The 27332-nt window shown below is 36.7% G+C and overlaps 1 protein-coding gene and 1 non-coding gene across 3 annotated transcripts in view; both read right to left on the bottom strand.

Moving 5' to 3' along the window:
• EPC2 (enhancer of polycomb homolog 2) overlaps window positions 1-27332 on the bottom strand; it is a 164993-nt gene that overhangs the window by 113422 nt on the left and 24239 nt on the right. The window lies entirely within an intron of this gene.
• LOC111765061 (U4 spliceosomal RNA) lies at window positions 1516-1656 on the bottom strand. The gene has a single exon (XR_002797518.1). It is a non-coding gene; the product is annotated as a U4 spliceosomal RNA (small nuclear RNA).

Below are 27332 nucleotides of genomic sequence, written 5' to 3' on the forward strand. Positions count from 1 at the left end.
AAATCAAGCCATCAGATGACAGTGCCCCATTTGAGGAATTAACTAAATCTGGAATTTTAAAGTCAAGATTGAAAATGCAGTTATCAAGGAAAGAATTAAGGAAACTCTTCCTGTCTGATGGTTTGGACCCCAGTCTCCTGCATACTAAACCAAAAAGCTTTTTGTGAGCTCTGTATGAGTGAAACTACTATCAGCCTGGACTAACAGGGACAGGCAATGGAGAGATGGAAGGGAAAACAGCTTTAAGAGGAAAAGTATGGAAGCTGAGGTCTGGAATTAAGACACCTCCTCGGGGCAAAAGAGGGACCCAATCCACATAGAGAGGTTGACTATGCCCTGGCATTTGAAGAGGGTGCCTGTTTCAGCCTGTTGTTCATGAAGAATTTGGCTATACCAGGCTACAAGGCACATTCCCCAAAGGTTGCAGAGAGTTAGGTCATCATCCCACTGCTGGGGAGGCTGGGTCTAGTCCCCAGAGATTAGGGAGTGCCAGGTTGCCATCTCACTGTTCTGAGGGGGCTGGGCCTGTATGCTAGAGATTAGGGAGAATGCTGTGACTAAGGGAGTTGAGATATACCCCAGAGACTGGGAAAAGTGTGGCCATCACCAAATGTTCTTGGATGGTGAGGTCTGGAGCTCGGTCACCACCAAAATGCTTGAAGAAGCCATTGGGCAAGCCTGTGGTAAAGGGTCTCCATGAGGCCCCAAGGAGAAGAAGAAACCATCGTTTAAAGGATAACTCTCAGACTTTGAAATCTAATGAAGAACGCCCTTCAGGTTTTCATAACTGTTGGGGAACTGTGACACGTTTCCCTCCCAATTCTCCTTATGGTAATGCAAATGTTTATCCTATGTCTGTGCCTCATTTGTATATTGGAAGCAGGTAACTTGTAAGTTTCACAGGTCTACAGCCAGAGAGAACTTTTCCCCAAGACAAACTGAATTCCTCTAACTGATTTTTATGTGATTTTGCACTTACTATTACTACTGAAATGACTTCAAGTTTTTTTGAATATTGTAATTTTGGGGGGGATTCAGAGGGTGGAGTGTAGCAGTTTGAGATTATTTATGAATCCCAAAAAGAGAAAGGTTATGTTTGTCAACTAACTTTTTTCTCTGGGTAGGAAACCCTTGATTATATTAAATTCGGTTGAGGAACCTTTGATTAGATTACCTGTTAAGACTGCTTTGAGGACTTTTTGAATCAACCATGTCAGTAAAGCGTGGCTCACGCTGAGTCCCCACCCCCTTGATGGGTTTGATATAAATGGACTAATACAGCACCATTCTCAGCACAGACACATCAAGTGAACAAACAACAAAAAAAATTTATAGATCTACCTAAACAATAAGGTAGATCTTATACATATATTGTATATCAAATTTTATACCAACATCTCTTCTTCTCAAGTATCCATGGATGATTAATAAATAACTGATGATAGGCAAGAAGGCAACAGAATAAGGGGCTCCAAGAGTTAGGTCATCCCACAGGACAGTTGTTTTTTTTTTCAGTCTCCGTAGAGACTGTCAAAAATTGCCAATGCTGACTATATTTCAAGTCGTCACGGCGGGGTATTGGGAAAAATTTTCAATTAGCAATAATCGTGCCTCAGATAAAACTCATTGGCTACGATACTGGCACTGCACAAAGCTGCCACAGTTAATCATCACCCAGAGCTATCTAAAGCACCTGTTGAGGGGACCAACAGACCAAAAGAGCATCCTGTAACATCATGGAAAGAATGAAATGCAGTGAAGTGGCATGAGTAGAGCACTCCACTCCATAGAGACTGGTGCCCATCCTCCACTGCCGGTGCAAGCTGTGTCAGGAGCTATTTTGTGGCTGGAGATTGGAAGGTACAATTCCCAAAAATGGGGGAAGAAAGGACAGTCAGGAACTGACTTCACTACTGATTAGTAAATTCAGCTGGCTGAAGTATAATTCTAAGAACAGCTAAAGTTTGAGCTGTCCAAGTTGGAAAGAGGCCAGTAGCTGCCATTTTAACTCTGTACCCAGCACTAGGAGAAGCAGGGCTGACTGAAAATCACAGTGACAATAGGGACCAGCTTCTTTCCACCCAGATATAACTGCAGCCCTAGCCAAACCTTCAGCCCCACCTCCAGCAGGGACGAAGCTAGGGGGACCTGCATCAACCCCTCTGGGTAACTGCAGGAACTTATGGCTGGCACCTAGGGCTCCATCTCTGCCCTCCCAATAGCACAGGAAGGGATGTGTGTTTGCTCAGTCTCTATGGGCAACTGCAGGTGCTTTCGACCCGCAGGGAGTAGTCCGTTGAGTGCCTTTGATTCCATGCCCGTGTCCCCCACACCCCACAGGATAGGAGCAGGCTGGTGTTTCTTCAGCCTCTCTGGGTAAGCACAGATGCACTCAGCCTGAACATACTGAATACTCAGATCCTGTAGCTCCACCCCACCCCCCAAAGAAGAACAGGGGGGAGCTGTGTTTCCTCAGCCTCTCTGAACACCTACAGGTGCTTTTGGCCCACATGGACTGGTCTGTTGGGTGTCTGTGGTTCCATTGCCTTCCCATAAAGGGCAGAAGGGACAGTACTCAACCTCTTAGGGCAGCCGCAGGTGCTTTTGGCCGACACGGATTAAACTGTTGGCAATTCAGAGGGTCTGTACCCACTCTTTGCAGGGGACAAGGGGGGCCAGTGCAACTTCAATCTACTTAGATAACTGAGGGTCAGTTTTGACCAGCATGGCTTAGCTTGCTGCCCAAACTTACACCTCCATCCCTGCCCAAGGCAGGAAGGAAGGGGTATGAAGCTCTCTGGGCAACTACTGACTATCTTGGCCTGCACAGCTTAGACCACATGGCTGTAAATCTGTCACTACACCTGGCAAAGGAGAAAGGTGGGAGAAGCTTCATCAGTTCCTGGGGCAAAGCAGGCAGCTTCAGTCTCTGTAGCTAACAATATGACATACATGTTCGGTGCCTAATACACAACTAGATAGAGAGAAAAGGCAAAAAAGCCCTAAACTAAAAAGAGAAACTGCACCAGAATAAATACATGTAGTAAGCCAGATGCTGAGACACCAACAAAAAAACTACAATCCACACCAGAAATAGGAAGACAAGGACCAAAGGTACAAGATACAGTTTCAGATGACATAAAGGAGCAGAGACAACTAATCATAGATATTCATACAAATCTCCTTAATAAATTCATGAGATAGGTAAAGAGATTAAAGATATTAAGAAGACACTGGGTGAGCACAAAGAATTATTTGAAAGCATACATAGAAAAATAGATCTTATGGGGATGAAAGTCACAATAAATGAAATTAAAAATACAATGGAGGCATATAACAGCATATTTGAGGAAGAAGAAGAAAAGGCCTCTGAAAACAAACACATAAAAGACTGGATAAAGAATGGAAAAAAACTGAATTAGGGCCTCATGGAACTAAATAATGGCAAGGGATGTGCAAACATATGTGTCATGGATATCCCAGAAGGAGAAGAGAAGGGGAAGAAGGAATATCTGAAGAAACATTGCTGGAAAATTCCCCAACCCTATTGAAGGACACAGATACTCATGTCCAAGAAGCACAACATACTCCCATCCAAATAAATCTGAAGAGACGTATAATGAGACATATACTAATCAGAATGTCATATGCCAAAGACAAAGAAAGAATTCTGAGAGCAGCAAGAGAAAAGTGATGCATGACATGGAAGGGATACCCAATAAGATTAAGTGCTGATTTCTCATCAGAAACCATTAAAGCAAGAAGTAGTGGCATGATATATTTATGATAAAAACTGCCAACCAAAAATCTTATATACTGTAAGACTGTCTTTCAGAAATGAGGGTGACTTTAGAATTTTCACAGATAAACAGAAACTGAGAGTGTTTGTAACCAAGAGATAGGCTATGCAGGAAATACTAAAGGGAATGCTACAGCCTGAAATGAAAAGACAGTAGAGAGGGGCTTGGAAGACAGTCTAGATATGATGATTATATCAGCAAAATTAACTATTAATGAAAACGTGAAAAGAGTGGTGAAAATAAAATATGACAGATAGGGAAGCAGCTATGGCTCAAGCAACTGATCTCCTGTTTACCATATGGAGGACCCAGGTTCAATTTCTAGGACCCCCTGGTAAAAAAAAAAAAGGAAAAAGGAGCCCCAGACCTGCATGAAGAGGCACAGGCCCCTGTGCAGTGAAGCGATGCACCAAAAAATTGATGACGCAATCAGATAGGAAAAAAAATATGACAGCTAAAACCCAAAGGTCAAAATCAATGAAGAAATGCCTTTACAATACTAACATTAAATGTTAATGGATTAAACTCCCCAATCAAAAGACACAGACTTGTGGAATGAATAATAAATTTTGAGCCATCTATATACTGTCTACAAGAGACTTGCCTTAGACCCAAGGGATACCAGAAGATTAAAAATGAAAGGCTGGAAAAAGATGGTCCAGGCATGCAGGAACTAGGGAAGAAAAAAAAAAAAAAGCTGAAGTAGCTAGTAGCTATACTTATCTTGAAGGAAATAAGACTTTAAAAGCAAAACTGTTATTAAGAAACAAGGAAGGACATAATATAATAATAAAAGGGGGAATTCAACAGAAGAAATAAAAATATGAATATATACACACCTAACAAGATGCCCCAAATTACATGAGGCAAACATTGGCAAAACTGAAGAGAGAAATAGATGCCTCCTGGGCAGAGGATCAATAAAGAAAAAGAGACCTTAAATAATACGATAAATGGACTAAACCTAATAGACATATACAGAACACTGTACCCCAAATCAGCAAGACATACATTCTTCTCAAATGCTCATGGACCTTTCTCCAGCATACGCCCTATGCTGGGTCACAAAGCAAATCTCAACATATTCAACAAAATGAAATTATACAAAACACTTTCTCTGATCATAATAGAATGAAGTTGGAAATCACAACAGGCAGAAAAAGGGAAAATTCACAAAGATATGGAGATTAAACATAATAATCAGTGGGGCAAAGAAGAAATTGCGAGAGAAATCACTATCTCAAGATGAATGAAAATGAGAACACACATATCAAAACCTATGGGATGCAGTGAAGAAAGGGAAATTTATAGCTCTCAATGCTTATATAAAAAAAATCAATGACTTAACTATACATTTGGAAGAACTACAAAAGAACAGCAAACTATTCCCAAAGCAAGCAGAAGAAACGAAATAACAAAGATCAGAGAAGAAATAAATGAAATTGAGAACAAAATAATAATAATAATAACAGAAATAACAAAACCAAAAGTTGGTTCTCCAAGAAGATTAAAAAGTCCAAAGAAAAGAAAAAGAGAGAAATGAAAATAATTTTAAAATGAAATGGGGACATTACTATTGACTCCACAGAAATAAGAGAGATCATAAAAAGATACTATGGGGAAACGGACTTGGCCCAGTGGTTAAGGCGTCCGTCTATCACATGGGAGGTCCGCGGTTCAAATCCCGGGCCTCCATGACCCGTGTGGAGCTGGCCCATGCGCAGTGCTGATGTGCGCAAGGAGTGCCCTGCCACGCAGGGGTGTCCCCTGCGTAGGGGAGCCCCACGCGCAAGGAGTGCACCCGTAAGGAGAGCCGCAGAGGGCGAAAGAAAGCGCAGCCTGCCCAGGAATGGCGCCGCCAACACTTCCTGGGCGGCTGACGACAACAGAAGCGGACAAAGAAACAAGATGCAGCAAACAGACACAGAGAACAGACAACTGGGGAAGGGGGGAAATTAAATAAATAACTCTTTAAAAAAAAAAAAAAGATACCATGGATAACTGTATGCCAAAGAACTAGAATGTAGATGAATGGAAAAGCTCCTAGGATAGTACAAACAACCTACAATGACCCTAGAAGAAATGGAAGACCTCAACAAACCAATCACAAGTAAAGAGATTGAAATAGTCATCAAACAATTCCCCAAAATGAAAACCCCAGGACCAGATGATTTCACAAGTGAGTTCTACCAAACATTTAAAGAAGATTTAACACCTATCTTACTCAAACTCTTCCAAAAAATTGAACAAGAAGGAATGCTACCAAACTCATTCTATGTAGCCAATATCACCCTAAAAGAAAAAGGTAAAGATACTAATAAAAAAGAAACAAATACATTTCCTTAGTGAATATGGATGCAAAAATCCTCAACAAAATGCTTGCTAATCAAATCAACAACACATTAAAAGAATTATTCATCATGATCAAGTGGAGTTTTATACCAGGCATGCAAAGGTGGTTTGTCACGAGTATCAATCAACATAATAAATCACATTAATAAACCAAAGAAGAAAAATCACATGAGCCTATCAACTGACAAAGAAAAGGCATGACAAAACACAGCATCCTTTCTTGATAAATTCTACAAAAGATAGGAACTGAAGAAAATTTCTCAACATGATAAAGGCCATTTATGAAAAACCCGCAGCTAACATTTTACTCAGTGGAGAAAAACAAAAAGCTTTCACTTTGAGATCTGGAACAAGATAAGGATGTCCACTGTCATCACTGTTGTTCAGTACAGTGCTAGAGGGTCTAGCTAGAGCAATTAGGCAAGAAAAAGAAATAAAAGGCATCCAAATTCAAAAGGAAAAAGTAGAATTTTAACTATTCACAGATATATGATCTGATACCTAGAAAGTCCCAAAAAATCTACAACAAAGCTACCTGAACTAATAAACAATTTCAGCAGAGTGGCAGGATACAAGATTAATATGAAAAAATCAGAAGTGTTTTTTTACAAAAGCAATGTGCTATCTGAGGAGGAAGTCAGGAAAAAAATTCCATTTAAAAGAGCCACTAAAAGAATCAAATATATAGGAATAAACTCAACCAAGGATGAAAAGCTTTTGTATTCAGAAAACCCCATGCACTGCTAAAAGAAACTGTAAAATACCTACATAAATAGGAGAACATTCTATGCTCATGGAATGGAAGACTAAATATCATTAAGTCAATTCTATCCAAACTGATATACCGATTCAATGCAATCCTAATAAAAATTTCACCAGCATTTTAAAAATGTTATTAGGTTGGTCAGAGATTACCCCCCATGATAGCCCCCTCATCTGTCTGCTTGTTTTCTTTAGGAGGCACCAGGAGCCAAACCCAGGACCTCTCCATGTGGGAGGCAGGCACCCAACTGCTTGAGCCACATCTGCGCTGCCTCATTATGTTGAAGGGTATGGAGCCCCAAATAAGTCAGAAACATCTTAAAAAGGAAGAGCAAATTTGGAAGACTTTCACTTCCAGACCTTAAATCATATTACCTAGCTACAATAGTAAAAACAGCATGGTACGGCATAAAGACAGACATGCAGAGCAACAGGGCTGAACTGATGGTTCAGAAACAGACCCTCACATCTGGTCAAGTAATTTTTGACAAGCCTTTCAAACCCACCCAGCTGGGACAGAACAGTCTACTCAACAAATGGTGTTGGGGGAACTGGATACCAATATCCAAAAGAATGAAAGAGGAACCCTATCTCACACCTTATACAAAGATTAACTAAAAATCGACCAGAGAACTAACTATAAAATCTGCAACCACACAGCTCCTAGAAGAAACTGTAGGGAAATATCTTCAAGACTTGGTGATAGGGGGTAAATTTTTACACTTTACATGGAAAGCACAAGAAACAAAAGAAAACATGGATAAATAGGACCTCCTTAAATTTAACACTTTTGTGAGTCCAAGAACTTCATCAAGAAGACAAAAAGGCAGCCTACCCACTCAGAGAAAATATTTGGAAACCACACATCCCATTAGGGTTTGGCTTCCATTCTATACAAAGAGATCATACAACTCAGCAATAAAAGAGCAAGCAGTCCAATAAAAAAAAATGGGCGAAAGATTTAAATAGACATTTCTCCAAAGAGGAAATACAACTGGTCAAAAAGCACAAGAAAAAAAAGTTCAATATCACTAGCTGTTAGGGAGATAAAAATCAAAACAATGAGATATCATCTTTTTTGTCTAAAAAACAGAAAACAATAAGTGCTGGAGAGTTTGTGGAGAAATAGGAACACTCCTTTACTGTTGGTGGGAATGTAAAATGGTACAGCCTCTGTGGAAAACAGTTTGGCGGTTACTCAGGAAGCTAAATATAGAACTGCCATATGATCGGCAACACATCTACTAGGAATATATCCAAAAGAACTGAAAACTGAAGTGAACAGACATTTGCATTCCAATGTTCACAGTGGCATTACTCACAATTGCCAAAAGATGGAAAGCACACAAGTGTCCAACAACCAATGAATAAACAAAATGTGGTATATATATGATGGAATATTATGCTACTCTAAGAAGAAAAGAAATTGGGGCAAATATGATAACATGGATGATTCTTGAAGACAGTATGCTAAGTGAAATAAGCCAAACACAAAAGGACAAATACTGCATCGTCTCCCTAATATGAACTAAATATGAAGAATAAACACGTGGCGTTAAAACCTAAAATTTAGGTTATTAGGAGATAAGAGAGGGACAAAGAATGGGTACTGATGCTTAATGTATGTAGAAGTTTTAATTAACTTGATTGTAGAAGTGTGGAAATGGATAGAGTTGATGGTACCATAGTAAGCAGAACTACTATCTGGGTTTTAAGTGGGACTGTGGCTGAAAAGGGTAGTCTAGGGATGTAAATGTCATTTGAAAGAAAGCTAGAGAATATTCTAGGAACAGAATAATGTAGTGAACCCATAGGTGGATGAGAATTGTGGTTAATAGTACAAATACAATGTTCGTCTGTCTATAACTAGAACAAATGTACATCACTATTGCAAAGTGCTAAGAATGTGGGGCAGCATGGGAAAAATATAATTAATGTAACCTATGGACTATAGTTAACAGCAATACTGTAATATTCTTGCATCAATACTAAAGATGTACTGTGTTAATAGGGGGTATGGGAAAAAATAAACTAAATGTATGCTACAGCCATAGTTAGTGGTAATAGTATGATGGTATCTCATAATGTTCCTTAACAATGTACTGTGTTGGTAAAGAGGTGTTATAGGGGAATTCCACACATGTGCATGATTGTTTTTTAAGTTGACAACTTCTCTGACATATATATATATTTTTAAACACTTAGAAATTTTTTAAAAAGAACCAATAGAAAGGCTTTATGTGCAGAGGCTTGAGATTATCAAAAGAACCATATTTTACGGAATCTAAGTCATGACTGATCGATTATAAGATTCACCATTAACTTATTTACCATAAATGCCTCTACCTATTAAAATATGACATGACATATTGTAAGATGCATTTTTTGCTGATTGCTAAAGTGTTAAAAACTGAGAAAAAAAAAAGTGTACCCTGGAACCAATGGATTAAGATAGTTGTAAATTTTCATTGAAGAATTTTATGACCTCTAAGATATTATGTGAAATAAGAAATGTGTTGCTTTAATGCTTTCATAATCAAATGTTTGAGATCTAAGATTAAAACAATCCTCTGGATATAAATCTTGTTATAAATACTTTGCTTAAAAATTTGACTTAGAGCCTGCTCACTATGGCACTTCGGAAAAACTTCTGAACTATTTTGTTCTTTAAAAAAAAATGAGAGATTAGTTAAGAATTAGAAAGAATAAGGTATTGGGAACAAAACAGAAGGGATTAGGGGAACAACACCCTTTGTATAGTTCTGAATTTTAGAACAATGTTAATGGTTTCGCAGGCTCAAAAAGTAAGTAATTAACATCAAGGAGGATACAGGGAGAGCACAACATGGAATACAAAGAGTAGTAACAAATGAAGCTAATTTATTGCAAAGAAACAATATAACCATATTTAAGGGGGTGGGAAAGAAAAGAACTTTAGTTCTTTCAGAAAACTGATTTATCTACTCCAAGGGGAAAGATGAAGAAACAACATACAAACATATTCTAGGTAGAAAATTTTTTTCATAGGGTGTGATGGTTAGACTATTGTGTCAACTCAGCCAGATAATTGTGTCCAATTGTCTGGTCAAGCAAGCACTGGACTAACTGTAATACGAGGGCATTTATGGACTTTAGTTACCATTGACTTTACTGCAGTGATAAATCATAGATAGCTCATTACAGTTATATCAATCAGGGAGATTGTCATCAGCAATGAGTGACGCTTAACCCAATCAGTTGAATGCTTTAAAAAGGGAAGTGATTCCAGCATTGAGAGAGAATTAATTTAACAGCTTGCCTTTGGACAGCCAACATCTCCCAGAACTCATCAAGAACCTTCATTCGACTTTCATTGGAGGCCCTGGTTGCAGCCTGCCTGCAGAATCTGGACTTGTGCATCCCGATGGCTGTATGAGAGACTCTTATAGAATCACATTATTAACAGGTATCTCTTGTTGATTGTTTCCCTAGAGAACCCTTACTAATACATAGGGGTATGGGCTAGTTCTAAAACTTTGTTCTAGGAGTGCAAAAAAAAAAAAAAAAAATATATATATATATATATATATATATGTAAATGTTTTAGATAAAGAGAGGAGGTTACTATCTGAGAATATAGTTACCAGTAAGGGAAGGCTAGAATAAATCCTGTAGAACTGAACAGGAAACAAAGGCAACAAAGGCATCAGTATGAACTTACGGTTTTTAAAATAAGGAGTGAGCTACGGATGCGCTTCTGTATTTTCTAACTGTTCACTTAGAGGACCTAGATGCAAAAACAATGACCACAACTAGCACCGTGATCTTTGTTTCTAAAATACCTTTCTACAATAAAAGAACCAAACCTCCCTGGAGAAATGACTGATTCCAGAGCCAGGGCAGAGAAAACGCAAGATGTGCCTGAAACCTTGTGTACTTTGAGACACAAGGAAGTACTCAAAAATGTTGAGGACACATCAAAAGGACATAGGAACCAAGTCAAAGGATTTCTTGGTAGCCAAATGTGGGACAATTTGAGCAATAAAATAAATGCTAGTAACGGATTGCAATCATAGAATAAAATAAACAGCTATAAGTTCATACTGATATAAGTAAAAAATGTATAAAAATAGAGAAGGAAAAATTCTTGCTTACAGTATAATTCCAATTAATAAATGTAGAAAGAACAATGGAAGTGCAAATTCTCCATTTGCCAAACATCATAGTAATAACTGCTAAAGGTAAGAATCCTCAGTTCTAAAAATTGTGGCTGAAAGTATAAGAAACAAGATAGTTGCACAGTTACAATGACTATCCCCTAGAAACATAGTAACATTACAGTGGTGCAATGTGGCAGATACAACATTAAGCAAGGGATGAGATCAAAGTTATCATAATCAGTAATCATTTGTAATGACATCATGTGCTTCTTGATATGCTCTGGGAAGGCATGACATCACCACTATTACATCAGTGCTAAAAATATCTAACCTGAATTTAATTAGGAGGAAGCATCAGACAAACGAAAATTGAGGGAGGTACCACAAAATAAGTGGCTCTTCAAGTCTCGAGATTATGAAGTACAAGGACAGACAGGAACTGTCCCAGACTGGAGGAGATTACTGAAGCAATATATGTTCAGACTTGGATCAAAGACCAAAAAAAGGACAACAATGGGACAACTAGTAAATTTTGAATAAGTATGAAGATTAAGTAACAGTATTACATCAGTGTTAATTTCCAGGTTCTAATGATTAGACTGAAGGTATGCAAGATGCTAACATTTGGGGAATCCAGGTAAAAAGGGTTTATAGGTATTATTTGTACCAATTTTGCAACATTTCAAAGTCTGAAATTATTTCAAAAAAGAAGTTTTTTTTTCAGTTTTAAAGACATGAAGGACTTGCCCATTCAAAACAATATACTAGTGTATAACTTCGAGCAAGTTTCTTAACCACTTTGTATCTGTATTTTCTCATTGTAATACCTGAATAATAAAATATACTTCATAGACTGTTGTGATGATTATACTAGGTAATAAAATGCTCACAGTGGTCAATGGCACTTAGGGATAAATGCCATTTTTTAAAAAACTAAAACATTATATAGGTAAAATAGCCAAGAGTGGCATTTTAAGTAAAAAAAAAAAAACTTTTAAAATTTTGACAGTTAAAAGATATCTTATTCAACACCCATTCATAATAAAAGCTGTTTGAAAGCAAGGACTAGAAACTTCCTCAACTTGATAAACAGCAGGCATCTATGGAAAACCTACGGCTAACATCATAGCTATGGTTAAAGATTGAAAAGTTTCCCCTAATATCAAGATAAAGTTAAGAATGTCTGTCTTCATTACTTTTAGCAAACATTTTACTGGAGTTTCTAGCTGGTGTAATAAGGAAAGAAAAAGAAAACAAGGTAAGTTGACTGGAAAAGAATAACTGAAACTGTATTTTCAGATGACTTGATCATGTAAGGAGAAAATACTAAGGAATCTCAAGAGTTACTAGAACTCAAAAGTGAATTTAGCAAGGTTGCAGGTCAATATTCAAAACTATTGTATTTCTATAAACTGGCAAATGGAAAATGAAATTTAAAAGCCGCACCATTTACAATAGCATCAAAACCATGAAATACCTGGAAATATGTGCAAAGCTCATACATTGAAACCCCCAAAACACTGCTAACACACATTAAAGAACACCTAAATACATCACATTCATGGATTGGAAGGTTCAATAGTAACATGTCAAGTCTCCCCAAATTGATATACGGACTCAATACAATCCCCCAAGTAAAATACTAACAGGTTTTTTTAAAAAATAGAAATGAACAAGCTGATTCCAAGATTTATACAGAAAGGCAAAAGAACTAAAATAGCCAAAATATCATGAAAGAAAACACAAATTTAAAGGGATTTTACAATCTGATTTATCTACTATAAAGCTAAAGTAATCAGCATAGTGTGTATTAATGGCATATGGATGGGCATATAAATCAATGGAACAGAATTGAATTTAAAAATAGACCCACACATATACAGGCAATGAATTTTCAACAAAAGTGTCAAAGTAATTAAATGGGGGTAGGACAGTCTTTTCAACGAATGGTCTGGAAAAACTGGATATACCTATGAGGGAAAAAAGAATGTATACCCCTGCCTCATGGAACATACAAATATTAACTAAAAATGGATCACAGATGTATTGTAAAACCTAAAATTATAAAACTTCAACAAGAAAATACAGGAGAAAGTCTTAGTTATCCTGGGCTTTGCAAAGATTTCTTAGGATATAAAAAGCACAAACTGTAAATGAAAAAAACTAAATTGGATTCATCAATATTTTTAAATTGTGCTCTTCAAAATAAACTTTTAAGAACATGAGAAGACAAGTTAACAGGCTGAGGGGAAATCTTCACAGTATTTATATGTGAGAGGATTTGTATGCAGAAATACATAAAGAACTGATAATTCAGTAATAAGAAAACAATTTCATTTTTAACCAAAGAGCCAATGATTTGAAAAGGAATGTCACAGAAGAAGATACAGAAATGGCCAATCAGCCCTTTAAAACATGCTCTACATCAGGGGTTCTTAACAAGGAGTCCATGAGCTTGAACTGAAATTAAAAAAAAAAACAAAACATTACTCTTGTGGAGACGTGTTGGTGTGAGTGTGATATATTTATTAAATAATGCACAGTATAGTGTAGACTTAGGGGTTTGTAGTTTCCACCTGACTGGCAAAGGGGTCCGTGGAACAAAAAAGGTTAAGAATCTGTGCTCTACATCTTTACATCAGGGAAACGCAAACTAAAACCACAGTAAGTTACCACTTTACAACTGCTAACAATGGCTAAAAGTTAACACCAACTGTTGATGGGAGTGTCAAATGACATAACCACTTTGGAAAGCTGTTACTTTCTTAAAAAGTAAATACACACTTATCACATGACCTACCAATTCTACTGCTTTTACCCCAGAGAAGCAAAATGCAAACTTACACATTAATGTTAACTGCAATTTTACTAATAATATCCAAAAACTGGAAATACAAATGTCCATAAAAAGGTAAATAGATAAATAAATTGAATAGTCATTCAATGAAATCTACTAGCAAAAAAAAAAGAGAGAAACAAATGACTGTAACACACCACACAGATGAATCTCAAAAGCAAGATGAACAAGAGCCAGACAGAAGCAACCATATACTTAATTATTCCCTTTACATGAAATTCTAGAACAAACAAAACTAATCTATAATGACAGAAATCAGATCAGTGGTTATCCAACATGGATGTGGGAAAACTGACTGCAAGGGGGTAAGAAGGAACTTGTGCTAGGAATGAAAATGTTCTATTCTTTGATTTGCATGGTGGTTACATAGATTACAAACAAATACATATACATGTATTTGTTTACTAAAATACATAGAAATGTACATAAAATGAATGTGGTGTTTATAAATTATACTTCAATGAAATTGATTTTTTAAAAATCTACAAAAATAACTTGTGATTTAAAGAAAAAATTTATGTAAATGAAACATATTAGCAAGGCAATAACTACAATGCTGTGAGACTGTGATAAGGATGGTGATCACTGAGAAAAAGAAAACAAACTGGGGGAGCTATAAGGCTGCCTTAGCTTATTGCCCTCAAAGAGTTTCTAAGCCGCGGTACAGGGAGGTAAACTGAAAGAGAGTGAAAGACATCATGAATTGAATAGACAGAGCTGAGAGTACTGGGAGACCAAGGCAGCCAGCGTCCAGAACACAAAATATCAAGAGATGAAAGAGATGCATAAAGACAGAGCCCTGGAGATATGCAAAGGGTTCCTTTGAGTATTCATAAGAGTACTAGTAAGCACTTAAGTGTTAAGAAATTACCTGATACTAAGGAAAGAACCACCCAAAAGAATTAGAGGGGACAGTACTTGGCACATGGGGCCAGGACCAGTGCATGTTTCCAAAAGACTGGAAAACCTCACAGTTCACAGAATATCAGATAAAGTACACAGGAAAAATCTTTACTCAATAGTGAAGAATAACCAGAAACTGACCAATGCTTCAGACCTGCTTAAAAAATCATAAAAAGCCCAAAACAATCAAACTGTTTACATGTAACCTAACTATACCCCAGAAAACAGCTCAAAGAGATTTAAAACTATCCAGCACCCAACTGGGAAAAACTCACAATGTCAAGCATCCAATCAAAGATTACCAGGGGTGGGAAGATGGCAACAAACTAACAGGAAGAGCTGAATGCTCTCACAGGTCCCTTGGACCTGCTTTGGGGGTCAGCAGAACAGGACAGTGCTACACAACTCCCAGGAGGGTGAGGGATAGAGAGACGAAGAAGGTGAAACAAACATGAGTTAACAAGTCCCCATAACAATGGGAAGGGCTCCCTGCCCCCACCCCTAAGATATTATGCAGGAGTAAAACCCTAGGCTCATTGCAGCCAGCTGAGGGAAGAGACATCTTCCTCCTTGTCCGTTGTTCCAAGGGAAAAGGGAGGAGAGATGGGGGTACTTTTCTTCAGTGAATTCGGACAGCAGAGCCTGCTTTGAATCTCTAATCTGGAGATTCAATGCAGGAACACAGGAAAGCCAATACTGAAACACTTCTTTGGAAAGGTGCACTGCCTAGCACTATCTGCTGGCTGGCCTGGAAATTGTATGGACAAAAACCGTTCTCTGGGTTCTCTGTAACCAACCCAAAAGAAAATCTGTGCCCCAATAGTGAGTCCCTCGCCCAATTTTGAAAATTTAAGACAGGCAATTTTAAAGACAGAATAACTTGAGCCACATATAAAATAAGAGCTGTGAGAAAAAACAAAACAACAATAGTCAAAAGAGAGAAATTAGCCATCAGAGTAAATTCACCAACATATTCAGATGCCTAGACATCAGCAAAAATTTACAAGCCATACTAGGAAACAGGAAAAGATACCCTAAGCAAAAAACAAACCAAATGTCCTTAAGAGATACAGGAATTAAAACAATCAGGGATAATCACACAACTCTCCTAAATCACATCAAAGAATTTTTTAAAAACATGACTAAAGAAATAAAGGATATTAAGAAGACACTGGCAGAACATAAAGAACAATTTGAAAGCACTGCAATGAAAAGCAATAGACCTTATGGGAACAAAAGACACGATGGATGAGATTAAAAATATATCAGAGGCACATAAGAGCAGATTTGAATTTCTTGAGGACAAAATTGGTGATTTCGAAGACAGAACATCTGAACTGGAAGAGACATGAGAACAAAAAGAGAAGACAATGGGAAAAAATGGAACAATGTGTTTCAGGGAACTGAATGGCAAAATAAACTGCACAAATATTTGCATTATTGGTGTCCCAGAAGTAGAAGAGAATGGAAAGGAGGCAGGAAGAATATCTGAGGAATTAATGACAGAAAAATTCCCAACCCTTATGAAGGGCATAAATATCAATATCCAAGAAGGACAACTCACCCCCAACAGAATAAATCTGAATAGACTTACCCCAAGATACCTATTTTTCAGAATGACAAATATCATTTAAAGAGAAAATTCTGAAAGCAGCAAGAGAAAAGCAAAGCATCACGTACAAGGGAAACTCAATAAGATTAAGTATGGACCTCTCATCAGAAATCATGGAGAAAAAAGTGGCATGATATATTTAAGGCCTGAAAGGGAAAAACTCCCAGCCAAGAATTCTGTATCTGATAAAGCTGTCCTTCAAAAATGAGGGTAAGGGAAGTGGAAGTGGCTCAAGCAACTGACCTCCTGCCTACCATATGGGAGGTCCAAGTTTGGTTCACAGTGCCTCCTAAAAAAGACAAGCAAGACACCAAGCTGATATGATGGGCTGGCACTGGGATCTGACAGAAGAAAACGATGCAACAAGAAACACACAGAGGAAAACATAATGAGAAACACAACAAAGAAGGGAGAAGAGGTGGCTCAAGTGATTAGGCACCTCCCACCCACATGGTAGGTTCCAGGTTCAGTTCCTGATGCCTCCTAAAAAAAGACAACCAGCACACACCAGACAGACACAGTAAATACAAATGAGGAGGTCAAGAGAAATTAAATAAACAAATAGACAAATAATAAAAAAATAAAAATAAGGGTGAGTTCAAAGTCTTCACAGACAGACAAAAACTGATAGAGTAAGTTCCAAAAGAGATACTACAGAGGGAGCTGCAGCCTAAAAGGAAAAACACAAAGGCGAGGGGGAAGCAGCTGTGGCTCAATCAGTTGGGCTCCCATCTACTATGGGAGGTCCCGGGTTCGTGTCTCAGGGCCTTCTTGTGAAGGCAAGCTGGCCCGTGCACCACAGAGAGCTGATACAGCAAGATGACACAACAAAGGGAGACAAGCAGACACAGGGGGGAAAAAAAAAGTGCAGCGAATGGACACAGAGAACACAGGAAAAAAAAAAAAAGCTGTAAGAGAGGGGTGGATAAATAAATAAAAGCAAGGGCAAGAGATTTGAAGAATTTAGAAATGAAGATTATTAGGAAGGGTAAACTAAAGGATAAGGAGACAGACAATAAAATAATATGACAAGAGAGAGCCAAAGGATAAAATGGATGGAATAAGTAATGCCTTTACAGTAATAACACTGAATGTTAACGGATTGAACTCCTTAATCAGAAGACATAGACTGATAGCATGGATTAAAAAAATATGAACCATCTATACGTTGTCTACAAGAGATCCACCTCACACATAAGGACACAACCAGGTTAAAAGTGAAAGGTTGGAAAAAGGTATTCCATGCAAATAGTAACCAAAAAGAGCTGGAGGAGACCAGATAAATATACAATAACATTACAGGTTATGAACAATAATTATTCAGTGCAACTGGCAAATTGTTCCTGTCATCAGTATTCTGTAATTTTTATCATACAAAGTAAACACTTTCTTTTAATTGAGGAGAGCTAGAGAAGAGATGTATTTTTGGATACTTCATTTTTCTCTAACCCTTTCTTACTCATACTCTTTAATCAAAATAATCTATATTATTTATAATTTATTATTTTTATATTTATTATTTATATTTATGATTTAGCATGACTACTGTTGAACACAATTGAGTTTTTCTGCCTCAAAAAATTATGAGTTGGTAAACTGTTATCAGTTGTAATTCATTCCAATAAGATGTGAAGAATTCCCAAATAGGAATTTGATTATCTAGAAAGAATTATGGCCTAAACGGATATTAAATAACTAAACCAATAATTTATTTCACTCCTAGAGATTATGGCCAAGAGTTAGCTGTCATATGAAAATCAGAATTATGCTGTAATTAATTTCTATTATATTTGAATAATTATTTACATTTACAAATATTTGTTGCTATGCTGTTTTTTATAACTGACTATATTAAATCTAACCTGACCTTGTACTCTTGTTTAAAATTTGTAATTTCTTTCAATCTATTTATTTTACAATTTTACAATAAAGGACTTTTTAACAGCTAGGAAAAAAAGCCACTGATTTTACACTTTGGATAAATGATATGGTATGTTAATACACCTCAATACACCTTAATAGACAAATAAATAATTGTTCAAGAACAGCCAGAAATAACAGCTATGTACAGCAGGGAAACAGATTGAGAGGTGAGGAATTTTGTTTGTCTGGGTTCTGTCTATTATTAATGAAACAATGAAAATGCTTTAACAATGACTGAAAAGATGAACACACAACTATGTGATTATACTATTGATTGTACACTTTCAATAAACTGTATGTTTTATTAATATGTATCAATGAAATGGGTTAAAAATAAAAAGATTATCAGGTATGTGGAGTCAGGAAAATACAGCCCTTACAAGGAGATTAATGTTTAAAAGCAGCCAATCCAGAATTAATACAGACATTAGAATTAGCAGATAAAGACATAAAAAATTATAATTATATTCTGTATGTTCAAAAACTAAGTAGACATGAAGATATATAAGATCTAAATCAAACACATAAAAACTATAATATATGAGATAAAAATATAAGGAAGGAGATTAAAAGTAAATCAAATAGATGATCGAAGACCTAAATACAAGATCTAGTACTATCAAATTCCTAGAAGAAAGCATAGGGAATCATCTTTAGAATCTTGTGTCAATCAACATTTCTTATACTTCACACACAAAGTACAAGAAAAATAAGAAAAAACAGAAAAATGGGAACTTGCCAAAATTAAAAACATTTGTGCCTCTAAGGACCTTATTATGAAAGTAAAATGACAAACCTATGCAATGACAGAAAATATTTGGAAACCATATATACCATAAAGGGTTAATATCCATGATAAAGAAATCCTTCAACTTAACAACAAAAAGACAAACCAATTTTTAAAATGGGCAAAAGACTTGAATAGACATCTCTCCAAAGAAGATATACAAATGACAAGAAAGCACATTGAAAAGATGCTCAAAAGCCTTAGCCATCTAGGAAATGTAAATCAAAACCACAATGAGGGAAGCGGACTTGGCCCAGTGGTTAGGGTGTCCATCTACCACATGGGAGGCCCGCAGTTCAAACCCCAAGCCCTCTTGACCCGTGTGGAGCTGGACCACATGCAGTGCTAATGCGCGCAAGGAGTGCCGTGCCACGCAGGGGTGTCCCCCTGTAGGGGAGCCCCACGCGCAAGGAGTACATCCCATAAGGAGAGCTGCCCAGCGCGAAACAAAGTTCAGTCTGCCCAGGAAAGGCGCTGCACACATGGAGAGCTGACACAACAAGATGATGCAACAAAAAGAAACACAGATTCCCGTGCCGCTGACGACAACAGAAAGCGGACAAAGAAGAACACACAGCAAATAGACACAGAGAACAGACAACTGGGGGGGAGGGGTGGGGGAGAGAAATAAATAAATCTTTTTTTTTTTTAAACCATCTAACACCTATTAGAATGGCTGCTATTATAAAAAACACACACACACAAAGAAAATAACAAGCCTTGGAAAGGATGTGGAGAAAAAGGAACACCCCTTCATTGCTGGGGGCAATATAAAATGGTGCAGTCTCTGGAAGAGAAAATGGTGGAAGAGTCTGGCAGTTCCTCAAATAGCTAAGTATAGAACGACCATATGGCCCAGTAATCCCATTAAGCATACCCAAAAGAATTGAAGGCAGGGAACAAACAGGTAGTTGAACACCAAAGTTCACAGAAGCATTATTAACAACTGCCAAAAGGAGGAAGCAACCCAAGTGTCCATCGACTGGCAAATGGATAAATAAAATGATATATGCATACAAAGGAAATTATTCAGTCATAAAAAGGAATGAAGTCCTGATACATGCAACAACCTGGATGAAACCTGAAGACAACATGCTGAGTGAAATAACTCAGCTACAAAAGGACAAATATTGTATGACTGCACTGATTTGAAACAATCAGAATAAGCAAACTTACAAAGTCAGAATCTAGAATACAGGTCACCAGGAGATAGGGTAAGGATAGGGAATGGGAAGTTAATGCTTAAAATGTACAGGGTTCCTATTTGGGATGATGGAAATCTTTTGGTAATGGATGGTGGTGATGGTAGCAGAACACTGTGAATGCTATTAACAGTACTGAAATATTTATCTGAATATGATTAAAAGGAAAATGTTAGATTGTACATATGGTAACAGAATATATATATATTTTTTTAATCCTTGACTACACTACAGAAACAGTGAACCCTAAGTTAAAACATGGACTTTAGTACCATTATAAATATGTGCTTATTATCAAGTGTAACAGATGCTGCACACCAATCCTAAGGGCTGTTGGTGGTGTGGTATATGGGAGTCCTGTGTTTTAGACATGATTGTACGATTGTTCTGTAAACTCACAACACTTCTCTAATAAAAATAACAAAAGAAAAAGGGGAAAAAACAAATCCAACAACCGCAGGAAGAAAAGATTAATGAACTTGAAGGCACAGAAACAATACAAAATGAAAACAAACAGGAAAAAAAAAAAGAAACAAAAAAGAAAGAAAAGAAAATAGAGCATGAAGGAAATGTGGGATTTCAAGCAGTCTTAAGTATATATAGATAACTGAGGATCCCAATTACAGGGAGGAGGCATAAAATATGAAATAAGAAATAACAGGATGAAAACTATATGCCCACAAATCTAAGAATCTCAAAGAACCCCAAGTACAAGGAAAATGAAGAAAAGTACACCAAGGCACATGATAATCAAATTGCTCAAAATTGGTTATAAAGAAGTATCTTAAAAGCAGCCAGAGAAGAAAAAAAAGACATGCTATACAGAGAGGAACAAAGATAAGGATGACAAGAGATTTCTCATCAGAAAAAATTATAAATTGGAAGATGGGGAAGCAACATCTTTTCAAATACTTGTGGTGATTTGAGTAGCCCAGAAAATATGTTCTTTAATGTAATCCATTCCTGTGGGTTTGAACCCATTGTAAGTAGGACCTACTGATAAGGTTACTTCAGTTAAGAAGGTGTGGCCCAACTCTATCAGGACAGGTCTTAATCCAATACTTCAGTCCTCTAGAAGGGGAGTGAAATCCACACAAAGAGAAAAAGCTACAGGAAGCAAGAGGCTAGACATCAATGAAACAAGGAAGAGAAGGGAAAGACTAGGAGATGCCACCATTTGTGTCTTGCCATGTGGAAGTGTCAAGAATTGCCTGCAGCCAGCCCCAGCCCACAGTCTTTGGGGAGAAAACATCATCTGATATGGACTTTCTTTTAGCTTCAAAACTATAAGGTAATAAATTCCCACTGTTTAAGCCAACTCATTTCATGATTTCAAATCTGCTCTTATGTGCCTCTAATGTATTTTTAATCTCATCCATCCTGTCTTTCATTCCCGTAAGAAATGCCTTTACAGTAATACTTGAGGAAATAATGACTGAAAACCTCTCTACCCTTATGAAAGACATAAATATCAATATCCAAGAAGGACAACGCACCCCAAACAGAATAAACACAAACAGACCTACCCTGAGACACCTAGTATTCAGAATGACAAATATCAGAGATAGAGACGCTTTTGAAAGCAGCAAGAGAAAGCACAGCATTACATATAAGAAAAAATCAGTAAGATTAAGTGCTGACCTCTCATCAGAAACCATGGAGGAAAGAAACAAGTGGTATGATGTATTTAAGATACTGAAAGAGAAAAACTGCCAACCAGGAATTCTGTATCTGGCAAGGCTGTCCTTCAAAAATGAAGGGGAGTTCAAAGTTTTCACAAACACAAACTGATAGAATATGTTACCAAAAGACCAGAATTACAAGATATACTAAAGGAAGTGCTGCATCCTGAAAGGAAAAAACAAAGATGAGAGACTTGGACAAGAGGTTGAAATGAATATCAGAAAAGGTAAAAAGATAAATCTATAGTATGATATGACAACAGAAAGCCAAATGTCAAAATGGATGAAGTAAGTAATGCCTTTATAGTCATAACTTTGAATGTTAATGGCTTGAACTCCCCAATCAAAAGACACAGACTGATAGAAAGGATTAAAAATTATAAGCCATCTATATGTTGTCTTCAAGAGACTCACCTCAGACACAAGGACACAACCAGGTTAAAAGTGAAGGGTTAGAAAAAGATATTCCATGCAAATAGTAACCAAAATAGATTTTAAATGCAAAACTGTTATAAAGGATGAAGAAGGTCATTATATATTAATAAAGGGGGCAAATCACCAAGAAGAAATAATTATACTAAATATTTATGCACCTAACCTCAGTGCCACAAGATACATGAGGCACACACTAGGAAAGCTGAATGGAGAAATAGATGTCTCTACAATAATAGCTGGAGACTTCAATATACCACTCTCAGTACCAGGTAGAACACGTGGATAGAGGATAATAAAGAAACAGAGAATTTGAATAATATGATAAACAAACCAGACCTAACAGACATCTATAGAGCACTGTACCCCAAAACAGCAGGATATACATTCTTTTCAAGTACTTATGGATCCTTTTCTATGATAGACCAAATGTTGGGTCACAAGACAAGTCTCAATACATTTAAAATGACTTAAATTATACAGAACACTTTCTCTGATCATAGCAGAATGAAGATGGAAATCAAAAATGGACAGAAAAAGGGAAAAATCATAAATACATGGAGATTAAACAATACATTCGTAACCAATCAGTGGGTTAAAGAAGAATTTTGCAGGAGAATTCAACAAATATCTTGAGATGAATGAAAAGGAGAACACAACATATCAAAACCTATGGGACATGGCAAAGACAGTGCTGAGAGGGAAATTTATAGCCCTCAATGCTTACATTAAAGAAAGATTATTGGACCTACCCCAGCCAATGAACAGGGAGGTGAAGAAGGTCAACCACCACACCAGGGAGCCAAGAGTGCCCACAACTCCAAGTAGGAGAATTGCATCCATCATGCATGTGGAACCTAAGCATCCCCTCAATATAGAGGTGGAGTGGACATAAACATCCCAGGGTCCACAGGATGGAGGAAGAGAGTATGGATTACAGTGGACTTATTGACATTCTACTATGAAACTACTGTGATTAGTAATGGAAGAAATTGTAGCACTGATGTGCAGAAAGTGGCCACAGTAGCTGCTGAGGGTGGGGAGAGGGAAGAAGAGCTATGATGTGGGGGCACTTTCAGGACTTGGAATTGTCTTGGGTGGTACTGCAGGGACAGATGCTGGACATTGTATGTCCTGCCATGGCCCACTGGGTAGACAGGGGGACAGTGTAAACCATTATCCATGTATGCAGCAGTGCTCCAAAATGTAATCACCAAATGCAATTAATGTCCCATGATGATGAAAGAGGTTGTTGATGTGGAAGGAGTGGGGAGGGAGGTGGGGAGTATATGGGGACCTCATATTTTTTTAATGTAACATTTTTTTAAAAATAAAAAGAGAAAAAAAAGAAAAGAAGAAGAAAGGGCTAAAACTGATGATCTAACCACACACCTGGAAGAACTAGAAAAAGAACAGCAAACTAATCCCAAACAAAGGTGAAGGAAAGAAATACTAATAGTAAACAGAGCAGAAATAAATGAAATCAAGAACAAAAAAACAATAGAAACTCAACAAAACCAGAAGTTAGTTCTTTCAGAAGATCAACAAAATTGACAAACCCTTAGCTAGACTGAAAAAGGAAAAATAAAGATACAAATAAAGTCAGAAATGAGAGGGGAGACATTACCACTGACCCAAAGAAATAAGAGAGATCATAAGAGGATACTACAAAAAATTGTACGCCAAAAAACTTAGAAGATATAGATAAAATGGACGAATTCCTGAAAAAACATGAACCACCTACACTGGCTTAAGAAAAAAACAGAAGATCTCAACAAACCAATCACAGGTGAAGAGACTGGAACAGTCATCAAAAACATGGGACTAGATGGCTTCATAGGTGAATTCTACCAATCATTAAAAAATGAACTAATACCAATCTTGCTCAAGGTCTTTCAAAAACTGAACAAGGAAGAATGCTACCAAACTCATTCTATGACACCAACATCACCCTAATACCAAAACCAGATAAATATCCCACAAAAAAAAGAAAATTACTGACCAGTATCTCCAATGAATATGGATGCAATAATCCTCAACAAAATAATTGCAAACAGAATCCAAAAGCACATTAAAAGAATTTTACACCATTATCCCAGGTTTGCAAGGGTGGTTCAACAAAAGAAAACCCATTAGTGTAATAAACCATGTAGGTAGTAAACTGAAGAAAAATCACATGTTCCACAATTGATGGAGAAAAGGCATTTGACAAAATACAGCACCCTTTCTTGATAAAAACACTCCAAGAGGTAAGAATAGAAGGAAGCTTTCTCAATATGGTAAAGTACATATATAAAAAATCTACAGCTAGCATTGTAGGTAATGGTAAAAGATTGAAAGCTTTCCCATTAAGATCAGGAACAAGACAAGGATGCCCACTGTTACCATTTTTATTCAGTATTGTGCTGGAAGTTCTAGCTAAAGCAATTAGACTACACAAAGAAATAGAAGGCACCCAATTAGAAAAGGAAGAAGCAAACTTTCACTATTCGCTGATGACACGATCCTTCATCTAGAAAATCCTGAAAAATCACAACATATCTAAACTAGAATTAACAGACGAATTCAGCAAAGTAGAAGGTTGCAAGGAAAATATGCAAAAATCGATAGCATTTCTCTACACTACTGATGTGCAATCTGAGGAGGAAATCAGAAAAAAAAATTCCATTTATACTGGTGAGTAAAACAATCAAATATTTAAGAATATACCTAACCAAGGACATAGAAAACTACAAAACATTACTAAAAAGAAACCTGAAGACTTAAATAAATGGAAGGACATTCCATGTTCATAGATTAGAGGACTAAATATCGTTAAGATGTCAATTCTACCCAAACTGATTTACAAATTCAATGCAATCCCAATAAAATTCCCAACAGCCTGTTTTGCAGAAATCGAAAAGCCAATAATCAAATTTATTTTGGAAGGGTAAGGGGTCCTGAATAACAAAAAAATATCTTTAAAAAGAGGAAATAAGTTGGAGGACTCTTACTTCCTCACTTTAAAGCATATTACTTAGCTACAGTGGTATAAACAGCATGGTACTGGCATAAGGACAGACAGATTGACCAATGGAACTGAATCAAGAACTCAGAAATTGACCCTCATATCTACAGTAAAGCAATTTTTGACAAAACTGTTAAGCCCACCTAGCTGCGCCAGAACAGTCTATTCAACAAATCATGTTGAGAGAACTGGATAGCCATATCCAAAATAAAGAAAGAAGACCCCTATCTCACACCTTATACAAAAATTAACTCAAAATGGATCAAAGACTTAAATATAAAAACAACCAGCGTAAAACTCCTTAAAGAAAATGTAGAAAAACATCTTCAAGATCTTGTGGTAGGTGATATTTTCTCAAACCTGACACCCAAAGCACGAGCAACAAAAGAAAAAATAGATAAATGCGACTTCCTTAAAATTCACTTCTGCACCTCAAAGGACTTTGTCAAAAGGGTGAAAAAGGCAGCCAATTCAATGAGAAAAAATATTTGGCAATCACGTATCTGATAAGGTTTTAGTATCCATGATATAAAAGATCTTACAATTCAACAATAAGACAAAATACCTGATTTTAAAATGGGCAAAAGACTTGAAAAGACAACTGTCCAAAGAAATAAAAACGGCGAAGAAACACATGAAAAAATGTTCAACATCACTAGCGATTAGGGAAATGCAAATCAAAACTACAATGAGATACCATTTCACATTTATTAGACTGGCTGCTATTAAAAAGTCAGAAAATTGTATATGTTGGAGAGATGCGGAGAGACAAGAATGCTTATTCATTGTTGGTGGGAATACCGAATGGTACAGCCACTGTGGAGGGCTGTTTGACAGTTTCTAAGGTGAATATTGACTTGCCATGGGACCTGGCAATACCATTGCTAAATATGTATACCCAGAAGAACTGAGAGCAGTGATACAAAAAGACATCTGCACACCAAGAGCAGCATTATTCAAGATAGCCAAAAGTTGGAAACAACCTAGGTGTCCATCAACTGATTAATGAATGAACAAATTGTGGAGTATACACACAATGGATTATATAGTGGTAAGAAGAAATGAAGTGATAAAACATATGACAATATGGATGAACCTGGAGGACATTATGCTGACTGAAGCAAGCCAGACACAAAGGGACAAAAACTTTATGATTGCCCTATAATGAACTATATTATGTGAAATATAAATATATTATATGAAATATGAACATGGGTAGAACTGTATATATTAAATCGTTTTTCTTTGAAGCTGAACAAATGTAAGTCAATAGTCCAAAATGTTAATATCAGACAAAAAACAAACATTATACTAAGTGAGGGAGACCAGACATAGAGTACTACATATTGTATGATTCCATTTATATAAAATGTAATTATAAATCAATTTATAAAAATGAAAGGAAAGTTGTGATTATGTAGGTGTGAGGAAGGAATGCTAAGGAGTATGGACTCTCTTTTTTGGAGTAATGAAAGTGTTCTAAAATTTTTGAGATAACGATTAAACAACATTGTGATTATACTAAAAGTCACTGATTATACACTTTGGAGATAATAGCCAGAAACAGCAGCTACATACAATGGGGAAAGCATAGAGGGGTTGAGAGGTGGGGAATTTCCTTGTTTGTCTGTTTTATGTTCATTATTATTATTATTGAGATAATGAAAATGCCCTAATAAATGACTGAAGTGATGAATGCACAACTATGTGATTATAGCAAATACCACTGATTGTACAGTCTGGTTGAACTGTATATAAATTAGTATGTATTAATAAAATTGATTTGTTATGTTAAAAAAAAAAAACCAAAGGCAAAATAACGACATTTTCAGAACACAAAAGCTTAATGCATTCAACACCAGGAGACCTGAAGT

Source organism: Dasypus novemcinctus, chromosome 7, assembly GCF_030445035.2.
Source record: "Dasypus novemcinctus isolate mDasNov1 chromosome 7, mDasNov1.1.hap2, whole genome shotgun sequence".
Lineage (NCBI taxonomy): Eukaryota > Metazoa > Chordata > Mammalia > Cingulata > Dasypodidae > Dasypus > Dasypus novemcinctus.